Here is a 16,084-nt window from a genome sequence, read left to right as displayed (position 1 = left end):
ATCCGTAAACGGAGAAGTCATCCATGAAAACCTCAACAATCTTTTCACAAAAGTCAGAGAATATAGCCATCATACATCTTTGAAAGGTGGCAGGTGCATTACATAAGCCAAAAGGCATACGTCTATAAGAAAAGGTACCGAAAGGGCAGGTGAAAGTGGTTTTCTCCTAATCAGATTGTGCAACCTGTATTTGGGAGAAACCAGAATAACCGTCTAGAAAGCAGAGGTGTGTGTGTTTAGACAGCCTTTCTAGCATTTGGTCGATAAAAGGCAAAGGGTAATGATCTTTCCTAGTGGCTTTATTCAATTTCCTAAAATCGATCACCATCCTATAGCCAGTAATAATCCTCTGTGGGATCAATTCATCCTTATCATTAGGGACAATGGTAATGCTCCCTTCTTTGGGACGCAATGCACTCGACTCACCCAATCGCCATGAGCAACAGGATAGATAATACCCACTTCCAGGAGCTTTAGTATTTCTTTTCTTACTACTTCTTTCATCTTAGGATTTAATCTCCTTTGATGATCAGCAACTGGTTTGAAATCAGGATCGGTTTTAATCTTTTGCTGGCATAGAGTGGGACTAATGCCCTTAAGATCATCGAGAGTATATCCAATCGCAGCACGGTGCTTCCTTAGAGTTTTTAGTAACTTCTTTTCTTCATGCTCTGAGAGGCTAGCACTAATTATAATAGGATATACCTCTTTTTCATCAAGATAGGCATACTTAAGAGTATCAGGAAACTGTTTAAGCTCGAACACAGGATCACCCTTTGGTGGGGGTTGATCCCCAAGAAGTTCAACAGGCAAGTTATTCTTAAGGATAGGATATTGTTCTAAGGCAACTCTATCTATCTCATCCCTTTCATCCATATGCATATCATTTTCATGCTCAAGCAAGTATTGCTCTAAGGGATCAGTAGGAGGCACGGCAATAGAAGCTAAGGCAATAGTTTCATCCCTACTAGGCAACTCCTTTTCATGAGGTTGTCTACCAAACTTGGAGAAATTGAACTCATGTGACACACCTTCAAAGCCAACAGTGACAGTTTGCTTCTCACAGTCAATATGAGCATTGAAGGTATTGAGGAAGGGTGTGCCAAATATGATGGGACAAAATCTATCTTGTGCAGTAGCAAGAACGAGGAAATCAGCAGGATACTTCATTTTACCACACAAGACTTCAACATCCCTAACAATTCCCACACGGCAGATAGTATCTCTATTGGCAAGCTGAATAGTGACATCAATAGGCTCTATCTCAACAGGTGCAATATCATCTTTGATTTCATCATAAAAGGATTGAGGTATTGCACTAACACTAGCACCCACGTCACATAAACCATGATAACAATGATCTCCTATCTTAACAGAAACAACAGGCATGCCAACAACAGGCCTATGTTTGTCTCTAACGTGAGGTTTAGCAATTCTAGCAGCATCTTCACATAAGTGAATATTATGTCCCTCAACTTCTTCACACAGAAGATCTTTGATAATAGCAATGCTAGGTTCAACTCCAATTTGCTCAGGGGGTGTAGGTGTTCTAATATAGCCTCTACGTATCACAGTTGAAGCTTTAGATTGATCCTTTATCCTAACAGGGAAAGGTGGTTTCTCAATGTAAGCACTGGAAACAACAGGATCGTTATAGGCAATGACTTTCTCTTCAACTTTGGTGGGTTTAACTACATTGACTTCTAAAGGAGGATGATATTTAAACCACTTCTCTTTCGGGAGATCAATATGAGCAGCAAAGGATTCACACAATGAAGCTACTATCTCAGAGTCAAGTCCATACTTAGCGCTAAAATCACTAAAGGTATTTGTCTCAACAAAAGATTTAACGCAATCAAACGTGAAATTCATACCTGACTCCTTACCTTCTTCAAGCTCCCAATCTTTAGAGTTGTGTTTAATTCTCTCCAATAAATTCCATTTGAAGTCAATATCTCTCTTCATAAAAGAACCGGTACAAGAAGTGTCAAGCATGGTGCGATCATCATGAGAAAGCCGATCATAGAAGTTCTGAATGATAATTTATCTCGAGAGCTCATGATTGGGGCATGAATATAGCATTGATTTAAGCCTCCCCCAAGCTTGAGCGATGCTTTCTCTGTCACGAGGCCAAAAATTGTAAATATAATTCCGATCACGATGTACTAAATGCATAGGATAAAACTTTTGATGAAATTCCAATTTCAACCGATTGTAGTCCCATGATCCAGTATCATCACATAGCCTATACCATGTCAATGCCTTATCCTTCAGAGATAAAGGAAATACCTTCTTCTTGACCTCATCCTCGGGCACACCTGCAAGCTTCAATAAACCACAAACTTCATCTACATAGATCAGATGCAAGTCTGGATGTGATGTTCCATCTTGTGTAAAAGGATTAGCCAGCAGTTTCTCAAGCATAGCCGAAGGAAATTCAAAGAAAATATTTTCAGTAGGTGCAGCAGGTTGAGGAGCAACTCTTTGTGCTTCCGTTCGAGGTGAAGATACCCCGAACAAGCCACTAAAAGTATTAGTATCCATAGTGACAAGTGACAATATATTTCAGCACACTATATGAATGTTTCCTTACCAAGTTCCACTTACCAAAGGCGCTTCACTCCCCCGAAACGGCGCCAGAAAAGAGTCTTGATGACCCACATGTATAGGGGATCAATCGTAGTCCTTTCGCTAAGTAAGAGTGTCGAACCCAACGAGGAGCAGAAGGATCTGACAAGTGGTTTTCAGCAAGGTAAAATCTGCAGGCACTAAAATTGTCGGTAACAAGTAATTGTGTGATGAGATGATTCGTAGCAAGCAACTAGTAACAAAAGTAGCAACGGTGCAGCAAAGTGGCCCAAACCCTTTTGACCAAGGGACAAGCCTGGACAAAGTCTTATAGGAGGACACACGGGAATTTCTGTCATGCTAGTTTCATCATGTTCATATGATTCGCGTTCGTTACTTTGATAGTTTGATATGTGGGTGGACCGGCGCTTGGGTACTCCCCTTACTTGGACAAGCATCCCACTTATGATTAACCCCTCTCGGAAGAATCCGCAACTACGAAAGAAGAATTAAGACAAAGTCTAACCATAGCATTAAATTAGTGGATCCAAATCAGCCCCTTGCGAAGCAACGCATAAACTAGGGTTTAAGCTTCTGTCACTCTAGCAACCCATCATATACTTACTACTTCCCAGTGCCTTCCTCTAGGCCCAAATAATGGTGAAGTGTTACGTAGTCGATGTTCACATAACACCACTAGAGGAAAAACAACATACAACATATCATATTACCGAACGAATACCAAATTCACATGACTACTATTAGCATGACTTATCCCATGTCCTCAGGAACAAAAGTACCTACTCACAAAGCATAATAATATTCATGACTAGAGAGGTATTGAATAGCATCAAGGATCTGAACATAAACTCTTCCACCAAATAATCCAATTAGCATCAACTACAAAGAGTAATCAACACTACTAGCAACCTTACAAGTACCAATCGGTGTCGCGATACGGAGATTGGCTACAAGTGATGAACTAGGGTTACTCGTGGCAGCGGAGAAACCACGAAAAAGCTCCTCTCTGATTTTTTTCCTGGACGAAGCCCTTCATATAGCAAAAGAGGGGGGCAAGTGGGCCAGCAGGGTGCCCACAAGCCCCCATGGCACGGCCTGGGGGGTGGCCGCGCCGTGCAGGCTTGTGGCCACCCCCTGGCGCCCCTCTGGCGCTTCTTCGGCACAGTATTTTTGATATATCGGGAAAAAAGTCCTCGTTGATTTTTACGGCGTTTGGAGTTGCGCAGAATAGGTATCACAACTTTTCTCCACTTTCAGGCCAGAATTCCAGTTGCCGGCATTCTCCCTCTTCATGTAAACCTTGCAAAATAAGAGATAAAAGGCATAAGAATTGTACCGTGAAGTGAAATAACAACCCAAGAAGCGATAAATAACATGAAAACATGATGCAAAATGGACGTAGCAGGACCTCCCGCCACTAGATGTCGTCACCAGCTCTAGATCCAAAGGTTGCTCGCTCGGGTTAAAGTACTCCCCTTTCCTTGCCTTCCCCTCCTTGTTGTACCTCACGGGCTTCTGGTGGGAGGAGATGTTGGTGAACTTCTCCGGATGACCGAGGTCAGACTCAGAGAATGCCTTGGCCTTGTTGTACGAGGTGGTACGGGACATGGCATAGAAGTCGTACACCTCTGGCACCTCCGTGTTATTGTGACGCGCTAAAAGAGAGGAACAAAGTATTAGTAAAGGGCTCATGCTAGCATGAAGAATGGACTGCATGAATCATGAAGCAAACCAAACACCCAATTCCACCCGAACTGAAATAAGTTGGCGCTGCCTTGATGGTGTGGCACACCAACCATTTGGGCATGCCAGTCCTTCGCATTGTTGTGGACGACTCTCCGTTGTCTTGTGCACCACTCATCCACCAACGCCTTCCAACAATCCATCTTATCCGCACACCATCTTTTGGGCACCTATAAGTTAGTAAAGAGAAATTTGAGCGCTACACGTATGAATCAAATCAAGGAAACTAAGTACAAGGCCTTAAAAATAGGTAATTACCTTCATGTACTTCTCCTTCCTCAGAAACTTTTTGTGGCATGACGACTTGTCCTTCTTAATACGGCGCATGGCATAGTAGTCTCGAACAGCCTGCGGCCAAGCCTCGTGGCATAAGTTTTCTAATAGGCGCTTGCACTCGGTATCGATAACCTTGGCCGCCTCCTCCTCATATCCCTCCTCACACCTGTAGAAGGTCTGCAATCAAATGAGACAACACTGATTAGTACCATAACTAAGGATTGCTAATTTTAGATTGTGTAAAAGGTGACATTACCCAAAAGCTGTTGATCACCATCCCGTCCCTCGTGTGAACAAGACACCATCTGTCATCTCCTCCGGCGGGGAATGGGAATCCTTGTAGTGCTCCCAGCTCAATCCTAGTTGAGGAAGGTGACCCTCATCGGGCAACGTGACAAACCCTGGGAAATTTAGCCAGCCAAGCACACCAGGGATGGTGTTCGGCTTACAGACTTCATGGGGGTGATGCCAACCCCTGCAGTATGGCAAGGTCAATGCATTAGATATTTGAAGAAACGTGAAGCAAGGTTGTCAGAATCACGATTCTGAATCGGATCGAATCTCTGTTGGTAGGATCGTGAATTGTAGAATCATAACTACTAGGAGCGTAGAAACTTAGATTTTATGAGCAACATCGTAGAATCGGAGAGGCTAATTTGGATCGTAAAGTTGTAAGATTCTAAGACTTGAGTCACAATTCTGACAACTTTGACGTGAAGGCAAAAGGTACAAAAAGAGTAAATGCACTTCCTTTTCCCCATCGGGCCTAATCACCGGCTTCTGCTCGTGGGTCGCCGGCACGAGCGGGAGCCGTGTACAACCACGCTGGTACACACGGACCCCCTCAACCACCTCACCCTCACTATTAGAAGACTCATCCCCACCACCATCATCATGGCCACCCAACCCCTCGATCGGATCCAGCCAGGTACCACATTCGTATGTATCCTCGACATAGCCCCTCGATCACGAGTCTCGTGGGCTGAAGCCTGTGGGACCGGAGTATCCTGGGACGTAACCTGTGGGACCGGAGTATCCTGGGACGTAGCCCGTGGGACTAGAGTCTTGTGGGTCGAAGCCTCTAGGTCCGGGGTCTCATGGGCCGAAGGCCTGTTGACCCGACATTCATGGTTCCAGAGTCCCCATAACCTCCACCTCAAACGGGTCCACCCTAGTAGTCGCGTGCTCGGGTGAATGAGCTAGGGTGGCAGCAAGGAAGGTGTAGGAGCCATTCTACCTCTCCTACGGCCACGTACTATACCTCTATGCTTCTTCCCTCCTCAACCTTCTCTCCCAGTGGGCAAGGCGCCAACAAAGAAGCGACCACGAGTGTCCCAAGACTGTCTACGAACACTCTCCAGAGAGATAGGGACGGAATGGAAGCACTCCCACGGGCCGCTGATGAAGAATGAAGAAGTACCCACGGAGCGATCTGGACCCGCGACCACCATGTTTCAGCACCTGGCATGACAAAGAGTAAAAGAAACTAGTACAACATAAAAAAAATTGAATACGTGACATGAATAATAATATGTACATAATTTAAGTTGGGGTGCATACAAACTAATAATAGTCTAGATCGTCTATATATGCTCCAGGATCAATAAATGCATCATCATCATCACTATCACACATGTCGTCATGAATGACATTCTCATCAGGTTCAGCAGCGTCAACATGTGGAAGGCCTTTCTATAGTCACTCAAGCATTGGCAGTTCATCCACAGTACTAATCTGTACTAGTTTCGGCACAGGGGTGAAGTCGAATTCACTGTCGTTGTCTACTTCCATGTTCTGGGGTCAAATAGAGCGGTTCTTGAAGCATTTCTTGGAAAGACGTGTTTCTTGGAAGAATTCCCCTTCATATGTGTCTGGGTCAATGTGAGGTTCATAATCCTATTCATTGGGGGGAGGTGGTCTAGCACGTGGCTGCACTTCATAAACAACATCCCAACCATTTAGATTCTTATTAGTTTCGCAGGCTCATGGTAGATAGAAAACATGGGTTGCGCATTGAGCCATAATATAGATATCGGGAACATCTAAATGGGTGTTTGTTTGATTTCGACTAGCCCTATTTGTTCATGAGCCCTTCTAGTCTCCTTCTGCTGGAGCCAATAACATTTGAAGACTATGATGTTCGGTTGGTTTTCACCATAGAATTGAAGTTTATAAGTTGCTTCAACTCTTCCATAATACTTGGTACCTCCTTTGCCGATAGCACAAACACCACAATTTGTAGATTTTTGGTCAGCCATAGATAGCTCTTTGCCAAAGGTATGAAAGCGATACATGTTGATGTTGTATTTCTCAAATAAACCGGCCTTATAGTAAAAACCATTAGCGGCTTGTCTCAGTTCGGCATCCATAGACTCTGAATTAGCCTACAAGTTTAATACAAAAGTATTGTTGCATTTGCCACAAATTAGATCAAGAAACGAATGGTTCATTAATGATAATTACAGTTTGTTTGAACCAAGAGATGAAACCGGGATAGCTGCCTCCATGCTTTGCTAGAAGCTCATACTCTTCGACGGAATCCTTTTGGATCACTCCTCCATCTGAGAATTTGGCAACATATCGAATGCATCAAATATCTGGGAATAAAAGTAGTTCAAAGGAATTAGAAGTTGCGGAAAAAATACCAAGAACTTACTAGATGTACGATCGCACTTCTGTTAGGTTGTTGAAGATCTACAACGAAATGGTCCGCCATTCTTCGACACCCAACGCTATTGGTTTCGAAGCACTGGCTGGTCCGAGCTTCCATTCAAATAGGCTGAGGTTGGATCCACCTTTTTTAGGGTCTCCAACATTGTACCGAGAGTTTTGATTACGCAAATGATGATATCTGGCTTCATAGTGTGTTGTGAAGAAATTTACCACCTCCTCAGCAATGAATGCCTCCGGAATTGATGCTTCAATTCTAAGTTTATTTTTACATTTTTCTCCAAGCGTCTTCTGCTTCCTCTCAGTTGCAAAGCACCAACGATTTTGCATGGGCCCCCAATATTGCCTCAGTCAGGAGATGTAAAATCAAATACTGCATTGGATTAAAGAAGCCCGATGAAAACATCTTCTCTAACTTGTAGAGCAACTTCGGCGCCAACTCCTTCATATCATCTACTAAGCGAGGTGATAGTTCTTTCGCACAGAGAACATGGAAGAAATAGCTCAACTCTGCGAGTACTAGCCATTCATCCTCACGAATAAAGCCACAGAACACCACCGGCATTACTTGCTCAATCCATATGTGCCAACCATGACTCTAGAGACCAAATATTTTCATTTTTTCAAGACTCGCTCTCCTCTTTAGATTTGCTACATGCCCATTGGGGAACAACAACTGCATTTTGACCCACAACATAATTTCCCTCATAGCCCCCCTTTTTAGACGAACCAGGCCTTTGGCTTCGACCAGTTCTGCTTTCCTTTCTATAATCGTATGTTTTGTAACGGATTATCACATAGAGTCTGCTGATCGACTCTAACCTTAGGATTATCATTTGACTTCCCCTCTATGCCGAACAATGTACCAAAAATGGCTTCTCCAATATTCTTTTCACTGCGCATCATTTCGATGTTGTGCGGAAGAAAGATGTCTTTGAAGTAAGGCAGATCCCACAAGCATGTCTTGTGAGCCCACGCATGTTGCGAATTATACCCCTTGAAATACCCTAGACGTTCTAGATTAGGCTCGAGAGAATTTAACTGATCCATGATATGTTGGCCTGTCAACATAGGTGGTGTCGATTTTTTGACAAATGTACCTTTGATAAAGTTCTTCTTGTCTTTTCTAAACTGGTGATGAGGATCCAAGAACTATCTATGCAAGTCTAAGCAAGATTACTTCTGACCCACGTGAAGCCAATGAAACTGAAGAGGTGCTTGCCTTTGGGGCACGGGAACCTTCCATGCACACACCAGCTAGCGAATAGCGCATATGCCGGCAAGTCATGCATCGAGTACATGTACCAGACATGCATTTTGAAGTTTTCTTTTCTAGCGGCGTCGTATGTCTTGAACCCATTATCCCAAGCTTCTTGCAATTCATCCTTATACGGCTGCACATACACATTCATATTCTTCCCTAGATAGTTGGACCGTGGAATTATAAACGTCAGGAATATGTTCTTTCTTTTCGTAATCTATCCGGGGGATATAGAGTGGAATGACAAATACACGCTAACTAATGTATTGGGTTGCCGTCATACCAAAGGGATTGAACCCATCCGTGGCGAAAGAAACTCGAGGATGCCTTGGATCTACCGCTTCATTCGAAGGTAATGCATCAAAGTGCTTCCACGCAAAAGCATCTGATGTGTGTACCAATATCTTATTCCCATATGCATCTAGTTCGATTCTTTTGCCCAATTTGTTCCATGTCATCAGTTTGGCCATCTCTTTGGCCCTGAAAAGATGGTGAAGTCTTGGTATGATTGGCATATAGCAAAGAATATTAATGGGGATTTTCGTCTTCCTCTTCTCACCCATACAGTTGTCTACCATGCATCTATCTTCTCATAGGGCATCTTAACTACACGGAGTATTTTGTTTGACTGGTAGAGGTTTGCACGCATGACATGGCCTTTGGGTAGAAAGCATCCAAATAGTGTCAACGTCGCAACGTAGCATTCTCTGCCCAAGTTGAATGGAGCCGTCAGAGCCATTACATGTGTGATGGCATCCCGCTGACAAAGCTTAGTGTGCTTGTGGATAGGACATTTTGAAGACTCCAACATTTCAGAGAAAGCCTTTGCAAATTCCTCCAAATCATCCTCCGAATCCCGAGCATCATCAAAGTCTTGCACCATGTCTTCGATCCCGGTACCATGCTTGTGTAACGACTGACTCAATACGAGTCAAGCCTCTGGTGTTTCCGTACCATCCCAAGATCATGCTCGTACACACTCAGTACATCAATGTATATATCGAGAGTTCAATCACACAGCTTTATTAATCGATATCTCATAACGAGTACTTTATTACAATAATGAATTACAATAAAGTGGCTGAAGGCCATCTCATGAGATATCTAACGAAGACTAGCGGAAGCATCAGGTAGACGAGTCCATCCGACTCCAGGGCATGTCGTTGACCGTAGATCGTAGCCTCACTCCTGGTCAGAAAAATATTCTGCAACATGATACGTTGCAGCCGTGTAGGTCAGCATATGGAACATGCCGGCAAGTCATCAAAGAGAGGGGTAAAATAATAAACAACTATCTCTACATGCATATTTGGCAGGTGGGGCTATAGGTTTTGCATAAAGCCAATTTTCTCCTACAACAAGAGGGGCTGGAAGCAAAATATTACTACATTGTTTGTTGTTAACGAGATGGTTCCGCCAACCAATTCTCGTACCCGAGTTGTTGTTAATACCCACCCCATTATTAAGTGGTGTCGAGAGTTCAAGGAAATTTCAATGCCCTCGGCTCAAGTTGTCCATGAACGTGGACACGGCTAATCGATTAGGTTGGGCACTCTGCAGAGTTTTGCACACGTTCCCCACAAGATTTGATCGCCTCCGAGTATGTCGCCGCGTTGTCCAACCAAGCCAGAGCCCATAATGACTTGTGGCTGTGCAGGTAAGCCTTGGGTCTTGAAGCCTCCGTCCGTCCCTTCGAGCCTGGGTGAAGCTTTCCGCAAGATGTCATGGCCGTCTCCAGCATCCCGGGTCATCCACTGGTTTCTCCAGGGAGCCGATCAACCGTCCTTCACCCAGAGTTGCATTGCATCATGAGGTCTTGAAAATTTTGACTTAACCGGTCTTGGTTATTTATTTATCCTCGCATCACTCGTGTTATGCACTCAACCAGAATCACGTCTACTCAAGTATAGCAATATGAAATTTGTCGTCCCGGGCCAAGTATCGGGGTTGTTGTGTGCCTACCACATGATACTACAACCTATACTAAAATTTCCAAGTACCTACGCAGCATGCAAATGGGCAAAGTAAGGTGAAACTACCATGCATAGAAAAACATAGGAGATAGTATGATCAAAATGACTTGCCTTGATGAAAGTTGTCTTGATCGAGCGCTTCTAAGTAACAAGCTTCGCACTCCGGGTGATCTACCAATACAAACAAATACACACCATAAGCACTACAATCAATCAACAAGTAAAATAACATCACAAGTGTAAAATAGCTATGGCCTAAGTGAAAGAATTCACTACACGTCACTAAGGCGGAAATTGTTTCTGTTAAAACCCCAAGTAAAGAATATTTAAATTTTTTTGAAACTTATACCACAGTAAGATATAATCACTAGGAAGCAGTAGCAAAAAGAATCAAATAAAAATAATTTTTAAACTCCTGGAATAAGCAAAACAAGGTTTAAACTAAATCTGATCTAATTCAAATTTGAAAATATCAAACATAGACAAATTATATGTTTTTAAAAACTACAGAAAAATTGTGATCTACTGGAAAAAGAATCAACCTCATTGGATCTCTAGATCAAAAGTTATGATCAAAACAAAATTAAAACTCTCTCTGTTTTTGGATTAAAACAGAAAAAGAAGATTTGCTACTAATCGGACAGGGGTACATGTGGCAGTCTCTGGTTGGCTGCGGGGGTGTATGCTGCGAGGGATACTAGCACACGGCCGCAATCTAATGAAAACGTTTTGGCTCAATTTAAGTGGATAGAAAACCGGGCGGTCTTTTAACTAAAACCAAAGGGGCATCCGGGTTCTAATCTACACCGTCTACACAAGATCTAACGGTTCAGAAAAAAGACAGGGGCTCACAGGGGGCTGTGTCTTCTCCGGCGAGATTTCCGGCGATGGCCGAGGCGGTGAGGCAAGGAGGGGCAGCTCCAGTGGGTCTCCGGCGGTGGCGACGGGTCGGGGAGATGGCGGGGCTTCTCCCCCGTCGTTCTGTGGCGATGGAGGGGCAAGCTCGGGGGCGGGGAAGGAGCAACAGGGGCTGGGGCCTCGGGGTGGCCGGGTGGAGCTCGGCTCCGGCGGTGGCGGCGTGGAGCTTGGGCAGGGGCGGCGGGGCGGTGGAACGGGGCGAGGGGGGGCTCAGGGACGGGTATAAATAGGGGAGAGGGGCATAGAGGGGAAGGGAATCGGGGCCGGCGATGTAGGGCTCGGCCACGGAAGGGGCAGTGGCGCTAGGAAGGAAAGTCCCGTGGGGAAGAAAGAAGGAAGGAATAAGAAGAGGGAATGAAAGAAAGAAAAGGAAAAAGAAAAGGAAAAAAAGAAAAGGAAAGAAGGGGTGCGAGGGGGCTGGAGGCGGCGGTTTGCGAGGGATCTGGCTCCCAGCAATGGGGATGTGGCCCAAAAAAAATCTCCCGTTTTTTTTGTATTTCTTTTAAAACAGCAAGAAAAATAATAAAAGGAAACAAAATAAAAATAATTTATATGGGGTATTATATACCAAAATTTTCAGAAAAATATTTCCTACTCGTTTATCATTTTTCCAAAACCAAAATAAAAACTTGAAAAAAATGTTTTTTTTCCAAAAAAATCCCTAAGGCTTTATTTTCTTTTTGGCAATTAATTTCTCCATAAAACTTTGGTTTTTTTCTTGGCTCAAATATTTTCAGAAGTGCCTCACATTTTGGAGGGTCATTTTCCTCCGCTCTTTCTTGCTTGCAAGAATTTTGTCGGCACTTCTTGCACGAAGAAAACAAATAGAAATGCAAAAGAAAAACTTGAAAGAATTCAAATGCAAACCTTTATTGCCATTCAATATGCATAGATGCTTAGCTACAATTGTAAAACATTCCCAATTGAGAAATTGGGATGTTACAGCTTGTCGGTGCAATGACGAAGCCCCTCAACTCTAGTAACTTGCGCAGACTCACCATGAAATATCCACACCGTATAATCATACGTAAAACCCCTCTTCTACAGGTGTTTACCCATTTCATCCTCTACCATCTATTTAAAGTTGTCGTGCCGATGATAGGGGCACCAGGTTTTTATTTGGCCATTTGGAAATGTGGCTTTCATAAACCCGTTGGTTTTTGTTAACCATTCTTTGGTCATCTCTTTCTTACTAGTGTGACCGGCGTACATCCACGAACGATCACCCATGATGGTACTTGCACTAATGGTACGGTTTGACCTCCTTCATGCAGATTTCAACAAGATTAGAGGACTTCATTATTGACACCCTTAAGAAGATTACAATAAACAACAACAAGAAGAAGATAATAAGAAGAAGACTAGAAGAATAAGAAGAAGAAGACTAGAAGAAGAAGAAGAAGAAGAAGACTAGAAGAAGAAGACAAAGAAGAAAAAGAAAAAGAAAGAGAAGGAAAATGATAAGAAGAAAAAATAAGAAGCTCATTCTTCTTATTTTATTCTTTATTTTTCTTCTCTTTCCTCTTCTATTCTTTCTTTTTCTTTTTATACCATTTTTAGCTTATTATGTCATTTTGGAGGGAAATAAGCTAAGTATATGACATTTATGAGATAACAAAGGTTATTATGCCATTTTTCACCTAACTAACCCAATTATGTCATTTTAGACGAAAACAAGCTAAGTATATGACATTTATGAGCTAACCAAGGTTATCATGCCATTTGGACCTAACTAAACCAATTATGTCCTTTTGGAGGAAAATAATCTATGTGTATGACATTTATGAGCTAACCAAGGTTATTATGCCATTTTTGACCTAACTAAGCTAATTATGTTATCTTAGAGGAAAATAAACTACGTATATGACAGTTATGAGCTAACCAAGGTTATTATGCCATTTTGACCTAACTAAGCTAATTAAGTCATTTTAGAGGAAAACAAGCTAAGTATACAACATTTATGAGCTCACCAAGGTTATTATGCCATTTTCTCACCTAACTAAGCTAATTATGTCATAAACGAACTAAATAAGCTAATTATGTCATTTTGGACTATAACTAGCTAAGAAGAAGAAGAAGATGATGATGATGATGATGATGATGATGATGATGATGATGATGATGAAGAAGAAGAAGAAGAAGAAGATGAAGAAGTAGTAGTGGTGGTAGTAGTAGTAGAATAAGAAGAAGAGGAAGAAGAAGAAGACTAGAAGAGGAAGAAGAAGAAGAAGAAGAAGAAGAAGAAGAAGACTAGAAGAAGAATAAAAAGAAGAAGAAGAAGAAGAAAGAGAAGGAAACTAATAAGAAGAAAGAAAGAAGTAGCTCATTCTTCTTATTTTATTCTTTATTTTTCTTCTCTTTCCTCTTCTATTCTTTTATGCCCTTTTTGAGCTTCTTATGTCATTTTGGAGAAAATAAGCTAAGTATATGACATTTATGAGCTAACCAAGGTTATTATGCTATTTTGACCTAACTAAGCTAATCATGTCATTTTAGAGGAAAACAAGCTAAGTATATGACATTTATGATCTAACAATGGTTATTATGTCGCTACACCGTCGAACATATCCGCGTCGAGGGTCCTCGGTTCCGCATGGCCTCCAACCATGCACCATAACACCTCTATTGTTGTTACGAAGCACTGTAAAGCCGCTGGTGTTGGGGGCATCGTCGACTCAACGGTTAGTCCGATGCAATGCACGATTGAAATTTTGGTGGTGTACGAAAGAAAATAAACACTAATCCCAAATATTTATTTTGGGGTAGCCAAAAATTAGTAGAGGTTTGAAAAGATCCATTTCAGTATTTACTTTTTTATTCCCGTGTATTTATATTTAGCGTGTAGTAGTTTTTTTTCTTTCTTTAATGGTGTGTCGTCAATAAAATGTAGGTCAGAGCAGTAAAACTCTTTGACAAGGCGTGATCCGCATGACTTGGTGCCTCAGTCGTCGGGTCTATGAACGGCTAAGATCGAGCCGATGGAAGCAATCCGTGGGAGCGTCGGATGGTCCAATAAGGCAGGAAGTTTCCTCTCGTGCCAACCCCACTCCAAAATTTCGGACATCGTCATCTCGCTCGCGCCAAAAGACATTCCAGTTCCCGCGCTGCCCTTCTGAAACACTATCGCGCTCCTGCGATTTCACGGTCATATATTTTAAGTCAAAATGAAAGGAGTATGTGGCGTTTATGCTTAACCCTCGTGACTCCTCCACCCAATCCAGCAGTGAAGCACACCAGTAGTAGCTCACTTTATTATCCATTTATAGATGGTGTATGTTGCACACCAGAACTAGTAACTACCATATGATCATACACTTAATTTCACAAATCTGCCAAAACAAAAAAAATGGACTACCTTGGAGGGGGTGGTGCAGCGGTGGTGGAGGAGGGCCGCGATGGTGGAGGAGCGCCGTGGGGAGGGGGCGTCGCGGCCTAGCTCCAACGGGCGGGGGGTGGGTTGGCGCCTCAGTGGTGGAGGAGGGCCGCGAGAAGGGGGGTGTGGCCTGGCTCCTATAGGAAATATGCCCCATGGGAGAATGATGTGATGGACATGACCCAAACTATGAACGTAGCATATGATCGTGTCAGTTTATTGCTATTGTTTTCCGCCTGACAAAGTATTTGTTCCTATGAGAATGAGATCATGCAACTCCCGCACACCGGGGAAATGCCTTGTGTGTATCAAACGTCAGAATGTAACTGGGTGACTATAAAGGTACTCTACAGGTATATCCGAGGGTGTCTATTGGGTTGGCATGGATCGAGACTGGGATTTGTCACCCCGTATGACGGAGAGGTATCTCGAGGGCCCACTCGATAATACAACATCACAAGAATCTTGCAAGCAACGTGACTAATGAGTTAGTCACGGGATCTTGTATTATGGAAGGAGTAAAGAGACTTGCCAGTAACGTGATTGAACTAGGTATGCAGATACCGATGATCGTATCTCGGACATGTAACATACCGATGGACAAAGGGAACAACATACGAGATTAACTGAATTAACTGAATCATTGAGATAGAGGTTCAACCGATAAAGATCTTCGTAGAATATGTAGGCACCAATATGGGTATCCAAGTCCCGCTATTGGTTATTGACCGGAGAATGTCTCATTCATGTCTGCGTAGTCCTCGAACCCGCATGGTCTGCACACTTAATGTTCGGTGACGTTTCAGTATTATTGAGTTATGTGGTTTGGTGACCGAAGGTTGTTCGGAGTCCCACATGAGATCCTGGATGACACGAGGACCTCGGGAATGGTCCAGAGGTAAAGATTTATATATAGGAAAGTGGTATACGCGTTCCGGAATAGTTTGGGGGATTTCTGGTATTATGTCGGGATTGCCTAAAGGGCTCCGGGGGTCCACCGGGAGGGGCCCACCCACCCTGGGGGCACATGGCCCTAGGATGTGGCGCATTCTACTAGGACAACAGACCTTCCCTGGTACGGCGCCAGGAATCCTGGTGCTACAGCTACGCCTTTAGGGACTTCCTTGGCAAATATGCAATGGATTTCCCCGTGGCCTTGGAGCCTTGCGTTGGTGTTCCCTTGAAGAGGAAAGGGTGATGTAGCACAGCGGCGGTAAGTATTTCCCTCAGTTTTGAGAACCAAGGTATCGAACCAACGGAAGATCTCGTCAAGTCTCAAGT

The sequence above is a fragment of the Hordeum vulgare genome, chromosome 6H (genome assembly GCF_904849725.1).
Source record: "Hordeum vulgare subsp. vulgare chromosome 6H, MorexV3_pseudomolecules_assembly, whole genome shotgun sequence".
NCBI classification, from domain to species: domain Eukaryota; kingdom Viridiplantae; phylum Streptophyta; class Magnoliopsida; order Poales; family Poaceae; genus Hordeum; species Hordeum vulgare.
This window is presented reverse-complemented; position numbering follows the sequence as displayed.